General features: G+C 43.4%; 1 protein-coding gene and 1 long non-coding RNA gene across 17 annotated transcripts in view; one reads left to right on the top strand and one right to left on the bottom strand.

Annotated features, from left to right (window-relative positions):
• Positions 1 to 19,747, top strand: part of PCDH17 (protocadherin 17) — a 199,944-nt gene that overhangs the window by 9,021 nt on the left and 171,176 nt on the right. The gene's annotated exons all lie outside the window — the stretch shown is intronic.
• Positions 5,608 to 8,338, bottom strand: LOC128349968 (uncharacterized). The gene is made up of 2 exons (XR_008319092.1): positions 8,256 to 8,338; positions 5,608 to 5,978 (listed from the first exon to the last, which is right to left on the bottom strand). It is a non-coding gene; the product is annotated as an uncharacterized LOC128349968 (long non-coding RNA).

Genomic DNA, 19,747 nt, shown 5'->3' with positions numbered 1-19,747 from the left:
ATCTAAAGCAAATAATACATGTGTTGATGGTACTGAACCACTAAAGATTTTAATGTAGTGTCAAATCCCAATGGGTGAACATGATTTTCTTCATTCTTACAGTGTACACTGTATCATATCAAATAATTTTTGTCTGAGATCTATATAAAACTTAAAGAGGAATTTCCTCCCTTAAAAAGGTGTTCTGTGGTTTCTGTAAAAACCTTAAAACGCTGACCATGGAGGATAGTAGCAGTAGCATCTGGTAGCATCTCCTGGGTGTGTAGAATCTGTAACTTGTAGCATTGCATGGGCGATTATGGAGCAAGAGAGCTCAGCGAACAGACTGAGATCTCTCTCCTTCAACTCTGAAAAATCAGGGTCATGGAGGTTTAATATCTAAGTGACTCTAGTATTACCTGTTTTAGAACAAGTTTAGGTAAGGTGTTGTGAATATGTGTTTAGATGACTCTACTTCTGAAGGCTGTGAGTATGAGGCTCATTTGGCTCACAGTGTATTTCTACTTCCAATCCACCTAGCTGGTAACAGATATTCAAGTCCTGTTCAGACATTACACTACAGTGGACACAGGTACAGATGTGTACACATGTACAGTTACTCACATAGGAAGCTGCCATATACTGAGTGAGACCATTGGTCTATCTAGCTCAGTATTGTCTTCACAGACTGGCAGCGACTTCTCCAAGGTTGCAGGCAGGAATCTCTCTCAGCCCTATCTTGGAGATGCTGCCAGGGAGGGAACTTGGAACCTTTTGCTCTTCCCAGAGCGGCTCCATCCCCTGAGGGGAATATCTTACAGTGCTCACACTTCTAGTCTCCCTTTCATATGCAACCAGGGTGGACCCTGCTTAGCTAATGGGACAAGTCATGCTTGCTACCACAAGCACAGATACAGCAGTACACTATCTATCATGCATTTGAGGAGCCTGTACCCAAGTTCACTTTTAAAATGAATACAGGTACAGTCATACGCACAAAAATATGTTGATGTGTACAGACATCTGTATACATGCACAGCATAATCTGAATAGGGCTCTAGACTTGAGGTTGTCATCCCCACCCCCACCCCCACCCCCTGCAGGGGAAGGGCAGAAATACAGCTTTTTTCTTTTTTTGGCATTGAAAGGCTGAGATGGGGAAGCTTCATCTGTTGACTCACACACACACACACCCCTCCAATTTTCTATACAGCTGTTAAAAGTATAGGAGCCTGACTGGGTAAATTCTGACAACTCTCATTTAGGTAGTTGTGTGAGGTGTCAGCGGAATACTGCCTTAGTCATAGAAATGGGTGTGTCCCTTGACCATGGTGTCCCAATATGCTCTAAAATGTCCTCTGATATAGTAAAGTATTACTGTACATTATAAGCAATACAGCATTATTTGTACAGTGATGTGTTTCCTATTTCTGGTTTTATTTCCCTCAAACCCCAAGGTTTTTAAAAAGCAAGCAGCTACATTACCAGGTGGACAGTATACACCTGCCCTAAGAGCCAGTCTACACGTGCAGGAGAATTGTGCGGTAGATCTTTTCTCACACAGTTGTTTAGACTCCAGATTGGGGAATCATATTTGAATGGTCTCCCAACTGCAAGTGCAACCCCTTCCTGCCCATGGAAAGCTAGATATGCTACTAGATTTCTGTGTGCATGGATATTTTATCTCCCACATGGCAAATCATCCAAGAGCATTGTATTAGAGTAAGTGCATTTGATGCTGATACTGAGGAGTCAAGCTGTGGTGTGCAATTCAGCAGTGAAAACAGCAGAGATATTGAAGTGTGTGTTCTTTGGATGTATGTTACAAGGTGATTTCCTTCCCCGCCACACATATGGAGTAGAAACTTTATCTCGATGCTTGCATGTGATAGACATATCTTCACATATGTGTGCCTTTCCTACTTTGATAACTGCCCTTGCACTAAGAGGAAATGAACCATGGTTCCCAGTCTGCACATTCTGGTAGTCAAGAGGGAGAAGTAGCATTTGAGCTCATCCTTAGTTTGGATGTGTGATGTCTTATTGTGCAGTTAGTCTGGGTTGAGAAGAGTGGCAGGCAGAGTTTGTATTTTTGTAGATTGGGAAGTATTTTTCTGCACAAGCAAATGCAGAATTTATCTCTGTTTGAGAGAAAGGACAACATAGCGGATTGTAGGATAATGTGAAGTATAATTTCAGTGCACTCCCTCTGTACTGAGCTCATGTTCCGGGGCATAGGGAGCTTGGTGGGGACCGGGGGACAAAGTATGACCAGCGGCTCCCCCGCCCCTGGGTGGTAGAGTTTCATTTGCCCTGTCAGCGGCTGGCAGAATCGCTGAAAAGGAGCTCCTTTCCAGGAGCTCCCTCTCAGCGATTCTACCCCTTGTGTCGGATGACAGATGCAGGGAAGAGGTCAATGCCTGAGAGGGGAGTCCATCCCTCTTATGACACATGTAGGGGAGGAGCCAATGCTGGGGTGGGGGAAGGGTCCATCCCGCCCCACCCAGTGTGAAAAGCTGGCTGGAGATAAGAGAGATGTGCCTTGTGTTCCCAGCCAGCCAGCGCTTTGCTCACCGGCTTAGTGCGGGAGAGGGGAGGGGAGTGTGCTGGCCGAAGGCGAGCTTTCGGGGGGCAGACCGTTGGGGACTGGGGACAATTGTCCCCCCTTGCTCAGTAGTTGCTATGCCCCTGCTAATGTTACATATAAACCAATTGTATGCCCATGACAGGTAAATCGCATAAGTAGGTCAATATATAGCCTAGTCTGATGCATTCCTAAGAACTAAGTGTCAGTCATTTCAATAGGATGTACTCTTTTGAGTCTGAGTAAGATTGTAGCCCTAGTCATTTTCATCTATAAAAATAGTTTTTTTATTTGTGTGTGTGTGTGTGTGTGTGTGTGTGTGTGCGCGCGCATACATGCAGATACGCAGAGAGCAGGAGCAAGAAAGAGAGCTGTAAACAGAAATTCTTGGATTTATGCCACATTATTTGAAGTTAGTGGGGCCAAAAGGCAAAATAATCTCATTCCTGTATCAAGCCTAAGCCCTTTGTGGGTAGCGATAATGGAGGCAGTTGACCTGAGCTTCACTCGTGGAAGAGAGGCCACATCCACTCTGACAGACATTATATTCTGACTGATAAAAAGATGGTATTGACATAGGGTTCAGTCAGAAGCAAAAGGGGCCTTGCAGTCTTTAGAAGGACTTGATTGTACTAGGTCCAACATAATGATTAAACCGTCCTGTTGAGGCATTTTATTGTATGAGTGTACAGATGTAAACTTGTTCATGCTTTGAACATTTGTTCATGTTTTAAACAAATTCTACCTGTGTTTGTTTAAAAAGTGAACCTGGGTAGAGGCCCCTCAAGTGCATGGGACGAACAGGAAGTGTACTGCTCTACCTGTATTCAACATAATGTGTGAATAGCTATACCTGTGCACACTCACTGTATGAATGTTGGACATAATGAGGCTATTCACACGAGCATGCAAAACCGGGCTAAGGGAGCCCAGACCAGTTTTACACTCTTGATCCCGGTGGCTACATGGCGGCAAACCTGCCAAAGTAGCCTCTTGCTAAAATGAGGTTAAGGGAGTGAGCGCTCTCCTAACTTCATTTTTTGGATCATGTGTCAGCTTGCTTGCAGCCACGCCTGGCACACTCAAGGGGGGTAGGAGGATCCCAGTAATGCACTGCACACTTGCATGATGCATTATTGGGGCTACTGGCGGTGGGGTGACACATGGTGGTGCATCCCGGCACTCTTACCCTCGGAGCTGCTGGGCAAGCCACAGGCAAGCTGCCGCTTGTCTAGGTGGTTGATCCACCCACTCAGGGACTCTTTGGAGATTGTCTGCAGGGAAGGTGGGCTAAACCTACCTTTGCCAGCATGGTGTAGTGGCTAGAGTGCTGGACTAGGACCGGGGAGACCCAGGTTCAAATCCCCATTCAGCCATGATACTGGCTGGGCTAGTCACTTCTCTCTCAGCCTAACCTACTTCACAGGGTTGTTGTGAGGAGAAACTTAAGTATGTAGTACACCGCTCTGGGCTCCTTGGAGGAAGAGCGGGATATAAAATGTAAAAAAAGCAAAACAAAAAAACCCAACAACAACAAACTGTCAAACTCTCCTTCCCCGCAGACAGCCGGCTAGCTCTTCTCACTGACTGAGAGAAGAGCTCTACAGTCTGGATAGGGCTAGCAACACTACAGAATAAGGGTTTCCATCTTTTTTTCTGCCTCTGGGTCTTTAACAAGAGCAGCTCCACTAGGGGCATGATAAAGCTCTCACTTTTGCTGCAGCCATGGGATTGGTGTCAAACTTCTGGAAGGCCACAAAATGTGGTTGGCAGATTTCATTTTGCTCGGTAGGTCACCATTGTTGTAGGCCTGATCTAACCATTAAGGGTTGGATAAATATTTTCAGATGTGCTCCGATGAGTCACCCCACCCCTGCATAAGTTACGAGCCACCAACAGAAGCTCTAGCTTCTCTTGCCTGCTGAATGTTGTCTATCTCCTCTCTCCATTTTTGCAGTTTTAGGCAAGCAGAAGAACCTGGAGCTGTATCACCCTGTGAGGTTTTTCTCCCCACCCACAGAAACTGGGCTAAGGGAGCCCAGCCTGGTTTCTATGGGTCGTGTGCTGCAATGGGAGCCGTGTGGCTCCCTGCAGCAAGCCCACGTACTTGCCCCCCACAAATGAAGTTAGCTGAGTGCCTGCTCCACTAGCCCCATTTACCTGATCGTATGTCTTCATTTCCTTTTACTAGAGAAGGAAATAACTGTGTGTGGCGGGGGGCATGATAAAAATGAACTTATGAATGGAGTGGAAGGAGAAGGGATTTTTCCGCTGTCATAATACTAGAACTCAGAGAAATTGACTTGCACCAGATCCATGGCAAATAAAAAAATAACTTGGAATTAATTACCACAAAGGCCACTTCTTAGATAGTTGCTGAGGTCTGTCTTCTTTTTCCTCCCCCCACCCCTTTAACATTAGACAAATTCATGGAGGATAGGTCTGTTTGTGGTTATTAGACCTGATTACTAAAAAGAACTTACATTTACAGAGGCAGTCTACATCTGAACGCCAGGGATAGGTGAACCCAATCGGGTGAGGTAATCATCCTCATAATTTCCCAGAGGCCATTATTGGAAACAGAATGATGAGTACCTGAACCTTGGTCTGATCCAGCAGGCATTTCTTACACAGGACTAGTCACTTGAGTAAGGCAAGAGGGATTTTGTTCTGTTTCCTTCAAACTGTTTGAAAAATAAATTGTATGCGCACACTTGTATGCAAAATCAGAACAAAAAAGCCTTGCTTGTGTGGATAACTGAAATAATTTCATGCTAACAGGAAACAGACTTGTTTTTTTAAAAAAAACTTCTGGCAAACAAGCCACACTTTCTTTTTCTCCACGTTTCCAAAAAAGATGAAAGAGTTGATGGATAAAGGGAAAGCAGCAGATATAGGTTCTTTAAAGTGACATGACAGCAGCGTTGAAAAGTATCTACATATGCAAGTCGCGCTGATGATCATAGAGAATATTTACAATTGTTCTTGTGATGTGATGTGGAGAGATTTGTAAATATAGTGGGAGTGAAGACAGAACGCGAGAACCATGACTGCAGCTTTTTATTGAACAGCTGCAACAAAAAAGCCCATTTTGCAAGAAATGCTCAAGCTGCGAGTAACCATGGTTGGCTATAGTAGGCAGTCCTGTAACATTTTGAGATAAAGTACAGATCGTTCGTAATACTTCAGGCACCTGATGTTTACGATGTGCCGACAGATTACTGTCAAATCCCAATGCAACCTCATCACCAGGTGTTCCTAGTAGCATCCAAGAAGAGAAGAGGCTTTAGGGGGGAAGAAAAACCCCATAAGCTGTGCTCACGCTGTTCAACTATTTCCTATTGTTCCATTGCGTGCTTTAAGAAACTTCCATGTGCCCACTTTGAGAAACTTCAATAGAGTGTAAGAAATACTGCTACAGAAAAAGAGGAGAAATAAAATACTTGCTTCATTGTTGTTAAACATGGGGAAAAAACAGTATCAGAGCCACACGGTTCTTAATCTTGTTTTTATATTATTCACAAGAATGGTAATTTTCTCTTAGTTAGTGAGAGCTATTCACTAACAGACTGGATGCTTTGACATATGACACTCTCTTCTGGAAAACAAAACCACAAAAAAACTGAAGCTATGCTGAGTTCCAGAACTCATGTAATGTGTTCCAAAGCAACTTTACTCAGATATAAGTCCCAAAGCCTTCTGTGTGATTTACAGCTTATTTATTTAGCACATTTTTATACCGCCCCGTGCAAATGTCCCATGGTGGTTCACAGTCTAAAAAACATTAAAACATCAACACGATTAAAACAATATAAAATACAAGCTTAGTAACTGTGTTTAGAATTGCAACCATATTGTGGTTTGGTTCCACCAAATGGCAGTTGTATTGTGATCAGTGTGAAAACTGCAGTCTTCATGGGACCAAAAACAAAACTGTGGGAGGCACTCGTTCTTATGATGGGGAAATCTCACCGAGATAGTAATATCTTTTCATAAATAGTGAAGACTTCCAAACATCAAGTGTAATTCTACTGAATTTATCTGGGTGGCTTTGTTGCCTGTTTTTCATTGCATGTAGTAATATTTATGACTGATACAGTGTTCAAGGAACTTCGCATACCTTTTCCCAGTAATTCCTTATAACAGTACTTCAAGGCAGCTCACCTTTATTCTCTCCATATTGCAGGGGAGGTGGGTGTTGAAAGAGAAGGTTACCTAAGAAGTTTATGATGGATGGTCTTGAACTGGAAATTCCCTGGTTCATGGCTACTGAGCTACCCTAGTACCCTCAAACAGTAGTTGAAAAACTTTGAAAGAGAACTCAAAGCTCCTTCACAGAACCCCCTGCAATGGCAGGGTTCTCTAAATTGGGCCTGCACAAATTGTGAGCCACCAAGCCAGCCACATAGGATGGCTTACCCAGAAAGGAAAAGCAGGAGGTGCAGTAAATCCCAAGTAAGCTGACACACAGTAGATTTTTGGTGGGCCACAAGTTGTGAAGGCTTCTGCTGTAAATTAAATCACGGATGAGCTTTATTTAATCAATTTGTATTCTACGCCATCAGTAAACAAGCAATACTCCCAGGGTGACCAAACTAGTTATTTACAAATTAGGAAAGGAGATCCAGTAACTGGTACCCATGCTTGGCATAACTGCTTGGTTGACTTTAACTACTGTATGTATTTTCCTTATGGTAGAGTTCACTCTGTTCTCCAGAAGCACAGCCAGGACAGAGAGGCTGACTGTTATTGCAAATGCATGCCTCCATTCCAAGCTCTCTGGAATCCACTGACAGCACTTTCCTACCAACTAACAGAAAGTGAAAGGCTGCAGTCCTATGCACAGTTACTTGAGAGTAAGCCTCCATTTAATTTCGTTAGGCTTATTTCTGGGTATGCATGCATAGGATTGCACTGAAAATCTTACTGGTCTGGCACTAACCCCTTGCATGAGTTTTAACAGCAATACACATCATATATATCACACACATATATATTTATACATATCAGGCTTTCCTCCTGCTACATTTAATATTTCAGCATTATTCAGTGACCAGCTGCGTGGGAAACCTAAAGCTGTGAATCTGGATGTGGGTCCTATTTTTAAACAGACTTGTTAATGCCATTTACAGCATCACTTCTGCCCACTTCTGCCCACTTTACTCGAGTTGGGCTTGCAAAGAAAATCAATGATAATAAGCGCTTGGCATTTATATTTATTTATTTATAAGACTGAGCTATCCTGCCCTTCAGTGTTGGTACTTTCAAGGCGGCTTACAGAAATAGAAAACAGTAAAGTCACTATCCCCTGCTAAACTGGCAGAGAGGCAATCTAAAGGTGGTTCATTCATTTATACATATATACATATACACATACACAACTGTCCCTGCTTAACCCCAGCACAGTGTCCCTTTAGTGATCGTTGCTCATGCCTCCCTTGTGTTTCTTTTTAGACTGTGAGCCGTCTGAGAAAAGGGGACATTATTCTCATTCTTTTTATTATATATAAACTGCTTTGCGGTCTTTTTTGTTGTTAAAAAGCAGTATATAAATAGTACTATTAATAATAGTTTGAGGAGGAAAAAACAAACCAACACACCAGTTAAAAGCAGCAGAACCTTAAAGACATAGCAATAGATGTAAAACAGCTCAAGCACGTTATAGTAATTTAGTTCAGGGCAATTCACATACATGGATCAGTAATCCTTACAACAGCACTCTTTGGTAGGTCAGTAGTATTATCCCAGTACTAGCCGACCCTGCTTCTGCCCCCCCCCGCTCCCCCCCCCCTGGCCTTGCCTCCGCGACTGGGCTGGGCCCGCCGCTGCCTCTGGCCTCTGCGGCCAGGCCTGCCGCTACCACGGCAACCAATCCTCCTGGGTGCGCCTCAGCCAATCAGGCCCGTCCGCCGCCCAGCCATCAGCTGGGTGCTGGGACACACATTCCAAGGCACACCCAGGAGAATTATATATATAGAGAGATTTTAGATGGGGGCTGAGACAGTAGTCCCATTCACACGTTGAGTCTCTACACACGAGCGGTGTGTAGAGCCTGGGAGTGTTCAGCGGGGAGAGACGACAGCAGACGATCAGTCCTACAGCCCTGGGCAGCCAGATCGGCAACCCACATGACTACTGGCTCAATCACGGAGCCGGTGGGGGGCTGCGGGGGTCAGGGGCCGCCCAGTCCCCAGAAGTGCCAAGATGCCACCACACGAGCAAATGGGGCATTCTGGGGGGACCCCCAACACTGGGATGCTGCTTGTAGCCTCTCGGTCGGGAATCTACTCGTGTGTTGCCACACACCGCGGTGGCATACAATAAATAAACAAGGTTAACGGAGCGCTTGCTCTGTTAACTTCGTTTAAGGGGAGGGGGAATTAGGCAGGCTAGCCGCCTTGGAACTGCCTGCGAGCCCGGTGGTTCAGACGATCACTAAGTGGGCTAGTCTCTCTCAGCCCACTTTCTAGTGATTGTGGGGATAGGCTTATTATGTTCAACATGTACGGCGAGTATATAGTGTACACAGGTAGAGAGATCTGTACACACCCAGTCATTCATGTTATGCTGAAAGCAGGTACAGAAGTACACTTCCTATCTGCATCATGTATTTGAAGGGCCTGTATCCTGGTTCACTTTTAAAATAAACCCAAGTACAGTCATTCACACAAACTCATGTACAGTGTACAGACATCTGTACACTTGTACAGCATAATGTCTGAATCGGGCTAGTGTAGCTTGCCTATGGCTACCTAGTGAATTTATGGCAGAAGCATAATTCAAAATTGGTAACTTCCTGGTTTGTAGCTCAGTGTCTTGATTGTTAATACATTTCTCTCTCTCTCTTCCTCTCCCCTCTCTCTCATAAATTATAATTAGAATAAATCCTGCATTTTCAAGTACTGAAGGTCATGGTTGTCCAGGTGTCAGGCGTGTTTCCCTGAGGCTGGGTAGGTGATAGTGAAATACAAGTTGAGCCTTGAGCCTTCTCGGCACCATCAGGTGTCTTCTGGGTGAACAACCAGCTAGCTCACCTTGTGCTAATTGAAAGGAACAGGAGCTAGTGTTGACAAGCTTTTAGCATGTTTGGTGGCATCAAGGTATCCTGCATTCTTGCTTCCTGGCTTACTTACTTTGTAAAAAGGTAAAGTTGTGCCGTCGAGTCAGTGATCACAGAACCATGTGATTCTCTTTGGTAGAATACAGGAGGGGTTTACCATCGCCATCTCCTGTGCAGTATGAGTTGATGCCTTTCAGCATCTTCCTATATTGCTTCTGTCTGATATAGGTGTTTCTGTTTCCCATAGTCTGGGAAACATACCAGCAGGGATTTGAATCGGCAACCTCTTGCTCACTTGGCAAGTTACTTCGCCGCTGCACCGTTAGGTGGCTCTGTACATGGAACATAATTGAACACCATCAGCCATAACACACATCTTTGTTTTTGTTTCAATGAATTCACAGGAGTTGAACTGGAGTTAAGAGTAGTTCACCAAATGTCCATTTTGGGGGTGGGGCAGGGGTATGGGAGAGGAGACTGAAAGTACATTTCTCAAGTGTCTGGATAACTGACACTCTGGATAACTAACAGATCATATTCTTGATCTGTGTATCTATTTAACTTGTGCAAATCCACAGAGGAAAATTATTTTCAGCCCCCCCCCCCCCCCCCCGCCTGAGATGAGTTTCAACATGGCAACATGGGCAGGGAGAGGGAAGCACAAAGAAACTGCCCTCACACCATTGTGGTACGATAAGCTAGATTTTTAACTAGGAACCTCGTGATCAGCATGTTGTGGTTCCCCTGTAGGGAACTGCTCAAGGTTTCAGAGGAGAGGGGAAACAAACAGTAGTATCTTTTCTCCCTAGCATGAATCTACTCCCAAACAGTTTTTCCTGATCTTGCTCTGACAGCCAGGCTCCAAGTTCCCTGGTTAGACCTCAGTATTTGTCTGAACAGGGTGGTATTGGCCTTGCTTATTTGGCGTCCTGCTTTACTATTCCAATGCATTGTTCTTGGACAGATACCTTGACTTTGATCTTGACTCTTGAATTTATGTTTTGTCCTTTTGTATGAAAAAGCTCAGGATGATGATGTCTGCAATCTCTGGACACACACACTATTCTATCCCTGTTGCCTATTTGAGGTCCTCCCCGCCCCCAATTCCAGCAGTTTCTCCGTAGCTTTTAGAGTGCTCACGAACCTTTGATGAGATCACAGCAGCTCTGCCAATTGCTGAGAGGAGACTTCATTCCTGCCACATTTGGGTGTCTGGGATCACTCAAATTGTTCAGACAAAAATTCAGGGCACATACAAGACTTCTGCATGTACAGCTTGTACATGGATGGGCTCAATGTCTATAGATCGGAGTGAGAGTGCAGACAGTGAGCATAATGTATATGGATATGTTCTGAGCAATCCTGAATATGCCAACTCTCTGTCCTTCAGAAACTTGGTCTGGATCTGTCTTGGCTATCTACAACAAACCCAGGTTGTGGCAATGTGTGAATGGCACTTTTAGTCTCTTTCTCGGTGCACATGCCTCATGGGTGGGAATTCTGAGGCTGAGCACAATATATACACCAAAACTGGTAATGGGTTTGGAGACATCTGTGCTGAAATAGTCACACTTTACTGAGGAGCCCTCAAACTTTGTGAATTTTAAGAGTTGCATAGTAGAAGCTAGCAGTCAGCGAAATTAAAATCCATATAAAATTCATTCTCTCACTCCACTGCCTCTTGGTTCTCACAGCCCCTTTAAGCCTGTGAGGTACATAGTGCTTCTGTGTCATTCAGCAGAATTTCAGCTTCTGTGCAATTTGTTCAGAGCACAGGAAACATTTTGCAGTATATATTTGGCACTCCAGTGCATCATTAGATCTCTGGCCATAGACTCCAAGCTTTCAAGCTCCCTTGCTTGTCTATGTCCTTCCTGTTAAGAAATCTCTTCTGCCTGTCTTTAGGCCATATTTGGGAGTTTTCCTTAGACCCACATGCTCTTTTGAATATTATCTGTTGCAGAACATTATCTGGGCAGATTTAAGGCTTCTGCGAGTCCCCCCCCCCCCGCTTTTCTTTTGCCAGAGCTGCCAGAATAAAAGAGTGGCTTGGGGAGGTGAAGCAGTCCCAAAATGGCAGCTTGCACCAGGGCTTTTTAAAAGGAAAATTCAGAAGTCCACAATGCTATGTGAGTATAATTTGTGATGCAACAACACACAATTGTGCATTTTCCTTCTCTGTGTACACATCCGTTGTTGCCTAGAATCACCATGACATTTGAAACACACACAGAGTGGGAGAAATCCTTAGAACTGGGAATTTGACAGCACTGTTGCAAAAGAATGCCATAACATATTCCTTGGTGAAGATTCTATGAGGAATAGCAGTGGAGTCTCTGGGAAGTGTCATTGGCCAGGGGAGGAGAAATGGATATGTGTGATTAGGGTCTGGATTCTAGAAGAACATGGACTACTCACTTTACTTTTGTTATTGTGTTTTGTACATCATTGGCCATAATGATCATTGGTACATTATGTTATAATGTAACATAACTTTTGGAATAACTTAAATGATTTCATGTTTGTTATTTTAGAACATGTTATTATTAACATGTTCATATTTGCACATCTGTTATTATTATTTAATATTAATAAGAACTGCATAGTTTGTGTCAAAATCCCAGAATTTCAGGAGAAATTGGCAGAACAGAAGGGGAACAAGAGGCACTGCTTTGTGGTGAAGAAACTGGAGATACATTAATGCTAGAGAAAGTAAATCAACCCTGAGCATTGAAAGGGAGGGAGAGATATAGAGGGAGGAAGATTAAAAATGATATGGCCATGCCTTCACTCAGCCAGCTGATCAGATTTGTAGAACTGGCTGGAAGGAAAGGGAGGCAAAAGTAAGCCCAGAGCCTGGAGAGCTACTTAAAATAAACTCCCAAGCTACCTAATGCTCACCATTATCTGTTGTTTCCTCAGCTTTCCTCTAGCTTACCTATCCACACAGATTCTGTTGTTCCTACTCCTATGTAAGCCCCCCCCTTCAAACCCCTGCTAACTTGGCAAAGGCACCTTTTGACGTGGTGATTCTCTTTATTTTGCAGGGGGAGAGTAACTGGCCCTATCCACCCCCAGTACAGTACTTCCAGTGACTGTTGCTGGTGTCTGTCTTAGGGGTTTTTTTTGTGTGTGTGTTTTTTAAGATTTTGAGCCCTTTGGGGACAGGGTTCTATCTTATTTATATTTATTATTTCTCTGTGTAAACTGCCCTTAGCCATTTTTGGAAGGGTGGTATAGAAATCGAATAACTAACTAACTAACTTACTAACTCAGTAATTTCCCCTTAGCTGCTAGAATGTTTGTGAACTTTCCATGACATCACCCCAGTTCAGCCAGTTGCTGGAGGAGGTGTCATTGCTGACACATTTTGGTTGAGGACATTACAATATTGATAGTTATGCTACAAGATAATAAACCAAGAAGGAGCATATTGCTTTTGTGAGAATGGGGGATTAATGATGCATTTGAAATGAAAGCCCACCTCATTAAATCAGTAGTATCACTATCTACAGATAAACTGTTTTATGTGCTAAAAGCATTAGCTGTTAAAATTATTTCCAACAATCACACCCTAATCCAGAGATACTCTAGCACAGCAATATGTTGTGGGTGGCTAGTAATATGTTGGGAAACTCTGAGCATAGTAGCCCTAGACAGCTTATAAGTACATGTATTCCTATTCAGCATTTAGAGAAAGAATTCAGTGTGCATTCTCATCTGTATTATAGAGACGTTGCAGGGAGTGTATTAAACAGTGCACGTCTGTGGCAGTGTGCATCCTTATCCCTGCCAGTTTGAACCCACAGTTGCATGTATCGCTAACTTGGCAAAGAGGCACCTTTTAACGTGGTGATTCTCTTTTGTTTAGCAGGGGGAGAATAATCAATCCACCCCCAGCACAGTATCTCCAGTGACTGTTGCTGGTATTTATCTTATGTTTCTTTTAGATTGTGAGCCCTTTGGGGACAGGGATCCATCTTATTTGTTTGTTATTTCTCTGTGTAAACTGCCCTGAGCCATTTTTGGAAGGGCGGTACAGAAATCGATAACTAAAAATGAATGAATGAATGAATGTATAGATCAACTTTCACACACATAGCATCAGCAGTGCTGACTACACTTGTGGAAGGCCGATATCTGGATCTGCCTGTTTTTGCTTATGGTTAGCAGCATCCAGTTTAGTTTATAGCATCTATTCCATGTTTGCCGCCCTTGCCCAATACCCATGTTGGTTGATCTGGATGCAGATCCTGCATTTTAAAATATGAAAATAATGTCATCAATCAAAAGTATTCTTAGATCAGGTCAACCTGCTGAAGAGAAGCAATCAGAGATCAGTATTAAGTATTGGTATTAAGATGTGAAATATTTTCAAGAGACGCATGAAATGTGGCACCCTTTTCACCAAGAGCCTGAAACCCCACTAAACAACATACTCTTGCAAAGCTCCTGTCATTACCAATGGGGTTTTAAGTTGTTTTCTGTATTGCACTGATACATTGTCTGGGTTTGCAGCCTCTATAAAGTGCTGTAATTTTTTTCTCCATATGCCTTGCAAAGAAAAAAAAAGGGGGGGGAGTAGAGCAAGTAAAATTGTGCAGGTTTTAGTGCTTTTTATCGATGTGTATGTTGCACTGAAATTTGCGCTTCCTTTGGGTGGAATTTGAGTTCCTTTGGCACAGAGATTGGGTTATTTTTATCTGTGGCACACAATAGGAAAGGATTTTAGCACAATACTCTTGGGTCAAATTCACTAGTGCAGTGACCAAAGAGAGCTGAGCTTTTGAACCTTTCATAGTTGTATATCAGGGGGCATTTCATCAGCACAACATTTGTCACTGGTACATGACAAAGTTGCACCTGCCAAAATTCCCATGTTTGCACAACTCTAAAGCTACATAAGCCTGGTTTCTTCTGTTGGCCACATGCAGAATGTCTCCTGTACAGTTCCCACTGCAGAGACTGGAAGCTGTGCAAGAGCACTCTCATGGATTGTGGCCTTGTTCTGCAAATAGTAATAACGTCAGATGGGGGGAGAGCTGGTCTTGTGGAAGCAAGAATGACTTCTTCCCTTAGCTAAGCGGGGTCTACCCTGGGTTGCATATGAATGGGAGACTTGATGTGTGAGCACTATAGGATATTCCCCTTAGAGGATGGAGCCACTCTGGGAAGAGCAGAAGGTTCCAAGTTCCCTCCCTGGCATCTCCAAGATAGGGCTGAGAGAGATTCATGCCTGCAACCTTGGAGAAGCCGCTGGCAGTCTGTGTAGACAATACTGAGCTAGATCAACCAATGGTTTGACTCAGTATATGGCAGCTCCCTACGTTCCTATGTGTCTGAAGCAATTAAGGGTATCCTATTTGCCGCTTTTCCCAGGGGACGACACTCTATTGCACATGAATGGGAAGTGCTTTGTAACAAAGATATGGTTATTTACAATAGTAATGAACATCCTCCAAAGAAAGAGTGAAAGGAGCAGAATTTTAGGGTGTTTCCCCCCTTAGCTTGGGATCTAGAAAAGTGTTTGTCATTATGATGGGTGATGTGTATATAGAGGGTGGGTCTGTATATTGTGGAGACTGCTAATGGGGTTGCATCCCATGCAGTCTTTCTCTGTGGATACTGGGCCATCTGCTTTTGGGTTGTGGAGGGACAGGTTTTGCCCCTTGTCAACTCTGTGCCAGTTGAGACAATAGTAATCTAAACCAAAGTTTAGATTATCAGGAGAGAATCTGGCCTGGCTGTGGGCTCATAGCTCCCTCCTCACTGCTCCTCGTCCTTTGGGTGCCAAGATTTCACTTTCACTTTTGCTGTTAACAGTTTCCTGTTGTATCCAACAAACCAGGATGGGCTCATGAAGGGAAGGGAGGGGTCTGCTCATCCCAACTAATGCTCTAATGCCTAGAAGGGAAGTGATGTCATTTTGACTGACAGATCTGTTATTCACAAAACTGAGCCCTTATTGGTAGCAATTGCTCTTCTCTTCTGATTCTTCATTGATTTTTACCTTATTTTACACTTTGCCTTTTGTAATTAAGGGGGAAAAGGTTACACTGAACTTTCATTTACTGTAAGGATGCTACAGAAATACCAGTAAATTCAGAAATTGATTTAGGCTTCTAAATCTAGATACATTCCAAGTTACATGCAAATTGTTCTGCCCATGTTAATTTTATGATAAAATGTTATTTTTCTCTAAGATGGGAGTTTACCACTAAAGACCGAGGAATATTTGTATTCATGAAATGAAGGAAAATACACTATACATTTTAAAAATACTTAGCTTGACTTGCTTTAAGGGCATAAACCTCTCATTTTTTAAAGCACATTAAATTCTCAAAAGAATAGTAGAAGCAGTAACCAAAAGAAAAGAAATAACCCAGAGGTGCCATTTCCGTTTGTGTGTGTGGGAGGTGAAAACAAAGATATTTCAGTAGGAGGGGTAAAATTAAAGGTCCATCTTGGATATTTTCAAGATTGATTGGGGGAAAGGGGGCTTTTAAGAGGATTTGTTGTAGATGCTTTTAAATTTATCATAAGGACAGTACTTTATTACCATGGACCAAAAAGTCATCTCATTTTTTTAAAGCAGTTTTAAGTTTAATTAATAGAGTCTACTCACTACTCCTTTAAATATGGTTTGTATCCAATGGTTAGCATTTGGTTTACAAAAGGATGTAGTCTATAATTTGAATGGCCACTTCTTGAAACAACATGGCGGATAGGCAGAAAAATGCCTCATTGGGCCCCCCTAGGACCACCTCCCCTATATTGTGAATTTGATTTGTGTCAGATTTGCATTTGTAAATGCAAAAGTTACTAGAGGGGGAGACACAGACAGGTGATGTCACAAGACTTCTTCCCTTTGGAAAGTAGGCTAAAAATTAAAGGTATGTCTGCCTTAAGTACAAACCCAAGGTTAGAATTACATGGTACCAAGTCATGTTTACAAACTCAGGTTGTTGCTTTGCCATGACAAGGTATAACCTACAGGGGGTAGGTTGTGGGGGAGAAGCTGAAGACCCGAAATAACAATAAAGACCCTGGGTTAGGCTGTGCGTGAGAACCAATGAGATCAGGCCTGATCCGGGCAGGGCAGGGCAGTGCCACCTAGCCCAGCTTTTCACCCTGACTTATAGCCGGGGTTGAGGGCATGACCGCCCTTTTAACTCAGGCTCCAGGATTGTGTGTGCACTTAGGCTGCGTTCAGTCCAAGAAGATACAGAGACATGCGCCTAGGCCCGTCTCTTGGGGGAGCCTGTCAATGCACCACAATCATGGTGCAGTGCATCATGGGATCTCTGGAGGCCAGGACACATTTTCCCGTCCTCCAGAGCTCCATGCTGGGGGGCACAGCATGGATTGCCTGGAAGTGTGGTCTGCACTCCCAGCAACATTTCTGCTATTGTATGTGGGTGGGGAGGGGGGAGGGAGGTGAGCTGGATCAGCCTTTCTCCCCGCCTGCCCAGTCCTATGAATGGCCCCTCTGATTTGCAGTGGGAAAGCCAGAGGTAACACACAGTTCTGGCTTAATACTGCTAGTAATACATGGGCCCATTTTTTACGTTTCAGAAGAAGAAATTTGTTTTGCTTTTAATTGTAATTTTGAGCTGTTCAGTAGTTTATTGACTTTCTGCTACTGGTTTGTGGTGTGTTTGTTCTTAGTTGCCTTGAGTGCTGCTGAATGGGGAGTATAAATGCTTTAAATTAAACAAAAATAAATATTAAACATTTGTCAATTCTTAAATAGCTTTTATCAACAGCTAGATGGCACAGACTTCCAATCAATCTTTGGAGCAGTGATTTTTACTATTTTTCAAATTGAGGCTTCCTTGGCAAAAAAACCCACCTTCAACTGGAGAGCCATTTCTCACTGTGCTGACCTCTACAGTGTACTGTGCTTCTCTCAGTGCTGGGAGCATCCTTCAAGAGAGACAGAGCCCTCTCTTAAGAGCTCTAGGAGGAAGGTGCTGGAAAGGGCTCCACTTCCCAACAGTTCATGCTTTCCAAGATGGTGCAGGGGCTTGAGAGGGCTCTGCTTCCCCTAAAGGACCTCCCTGGTGTTGGGCAAAGCAGAATGGTCATCTCCACATGGTGCCGGAGTATTCAGCTTATACTGAAGCTTCATATAGGCACAATAAACAATTAGTCAGGAAGGCACACTCAGGGTTGATTGGGGCCACCCGTGATCTTACAATTAATCACACTGCTTTTAAGTTGCCTCCATATATATAGCCTTGATGCCACTGGGATGGCTCAGATAGAATTTTGAACACTTCATGAATGAGCCTGGCAGGACACTCAGGCTCATGCACTCAGAGGCGCTGTTACCCCTGGACTTTGGGGCTGAGGTCCAGGGCCTCCACACCCCCTGCCCCCCCATATCCTTTTTAGTCTGTCCCAAATAGTGTGGTCGCATTACAAATATGTTAAAAATACTGTGGGGGCGGTGGGCCCTCCAAAATTACCAAGGTGCACCTCTGCATGCCCTGCCTCTTTGCCTTGCCTCCTTCCCTTGCATATGGTGATTGCCTGCTTCTTTTCCTAGTCTGAGGCAAGTAGTAGTTTCCTCTTTGGCCGAAATGCACAGACTCTTACTCTTCTTTGCAGTCTCTGCAATGGAAAATACAGTTTGCCTCAGACCAGGAAAGGAGAGAGGAAATTGTTGTCTGTGAGAGAAGGAGGGAGCACACAGGACTGCGCCTTGGCCATGTAACACCAGACCAAGATGTATTTCTCAATACATCTGAAACTTGCCATCTGCACAGAATGAGACTCTGTGCAGGTGCAGAACACACTATCCCACTGTGTCCTCCCGCACTATCTTGTGAACTTTAAAACTGTGGAAGTGTATGAGTTTCTCTGGGGTACAACCTTAAGTATGATACTTCAGGTGTTTACTGTTAAATGCAGGCACTAGAATGACTTTTTGATCTTTTCTTGAAGAAAGAAAACAGCCTTTAGTTGTCTTAGCTTGCATAAAAGCAATATAATTTGTAAGGAAATAAACTAGAACATTTTCTCTCAGCATGTGATGCTGTCAGTCATATTATTGCCTGCATTGATTAACTTCCAGAAATGGAAAACTTCTGTTGGATGCCAGGAAATAAGAAACAAGCGAATTTTCCCTCACAATTCTCTTCAAATGATAGCCCAGATTCTGAAGAGTTGCTCTTCCTAGGAAGATGACTATATAGTTCCTTTCTCCAAGCCATTCACATAACATGCCTGCAAAATAATAATGCCACCAGCTGTGAAAAGGATGACATGTAAATGAGCCATATGAGGGCATGAGGTTCAAAGGAAGTCGTGGGATAATGTTAGAAGGGAATTGAGCCAGAGCCACATGGCATGCTATTTTTTAAGAAAGAATATGGGATGTACATCATCACATTTGAAGCAGCTACACCTTTTAATACCTGCTTGCACCAGAAAAAAGCAGGCGGGTGGATCTTCTGAACTGGGCTTGTTTGCATAACAATTGTAATTGTGTAAGTGTTTGAAAAAAAATTATTACATGCAGTATGAAAATAAAAAAGCTTTATGCAGTGTGTAGGGTGAGGGTTCACTGAGGAGTACAAGCTTGATGCACACTTGCACGTACAACTGAAGGTAAAACATGCACACCAGGGCTGTGGGAAGAACTGAGGCAGAATTCCAGAATTTCTTGTTCTGAAGAAGGTTGTAAAGGTCTACAGAAACATTTCAAAGCTACTGACACATACATATATCTCCATTTTCTGTTTTGTAGCTTATCAGTCCATGCTGGACTATAGTCAATTTAAGACAGTAAAAGAACTGACAAGGAAACCCGCCAAGTGATTTAAACGCATGATCTCATGTTAAGTCCTTGCTCCTATTTGAAAACTGCTGTATCACTGTCATCTAGTCCACTTAAATACATTAGCCACAATCTTTGGGCTGAGAACTTCCCAGAGTTTGCGCTGAGAACTTCCCAGAGGAATGTGGCTAACATTTTCTCCCTTCATCACACTTTGTGCTGACAGTCTTTTAGTTTAGTTTAGCTTTTAGTTATTTATCACCCTTCAACCAGGGACGTCAGGGCAGTGAATAACAAATTAAAAACAACAACCCAATAAAACAATCATACAGTTTTGTTT

This window comes from Hemicordylus capensis, chromosome 3, assembly GCF_027244095.1.
Source record: "Hemicordylus capensis ecotype Gifberg chromosome 3, rHemCap1.1.pri, whole genome shotgun sequence".
Taxonomy (NCBI): Eukaryota; Metazoa; Chordata; class Lepidosauria; order Squamata; family Cordylidae; genus Hemicordylus; species Hemicordylus capensis.
The sequence above is the reverse complement of the archived record's forward strand: the minus strand, read 5'-3'. Positions and strand labels throughout refer to the sequence as shown.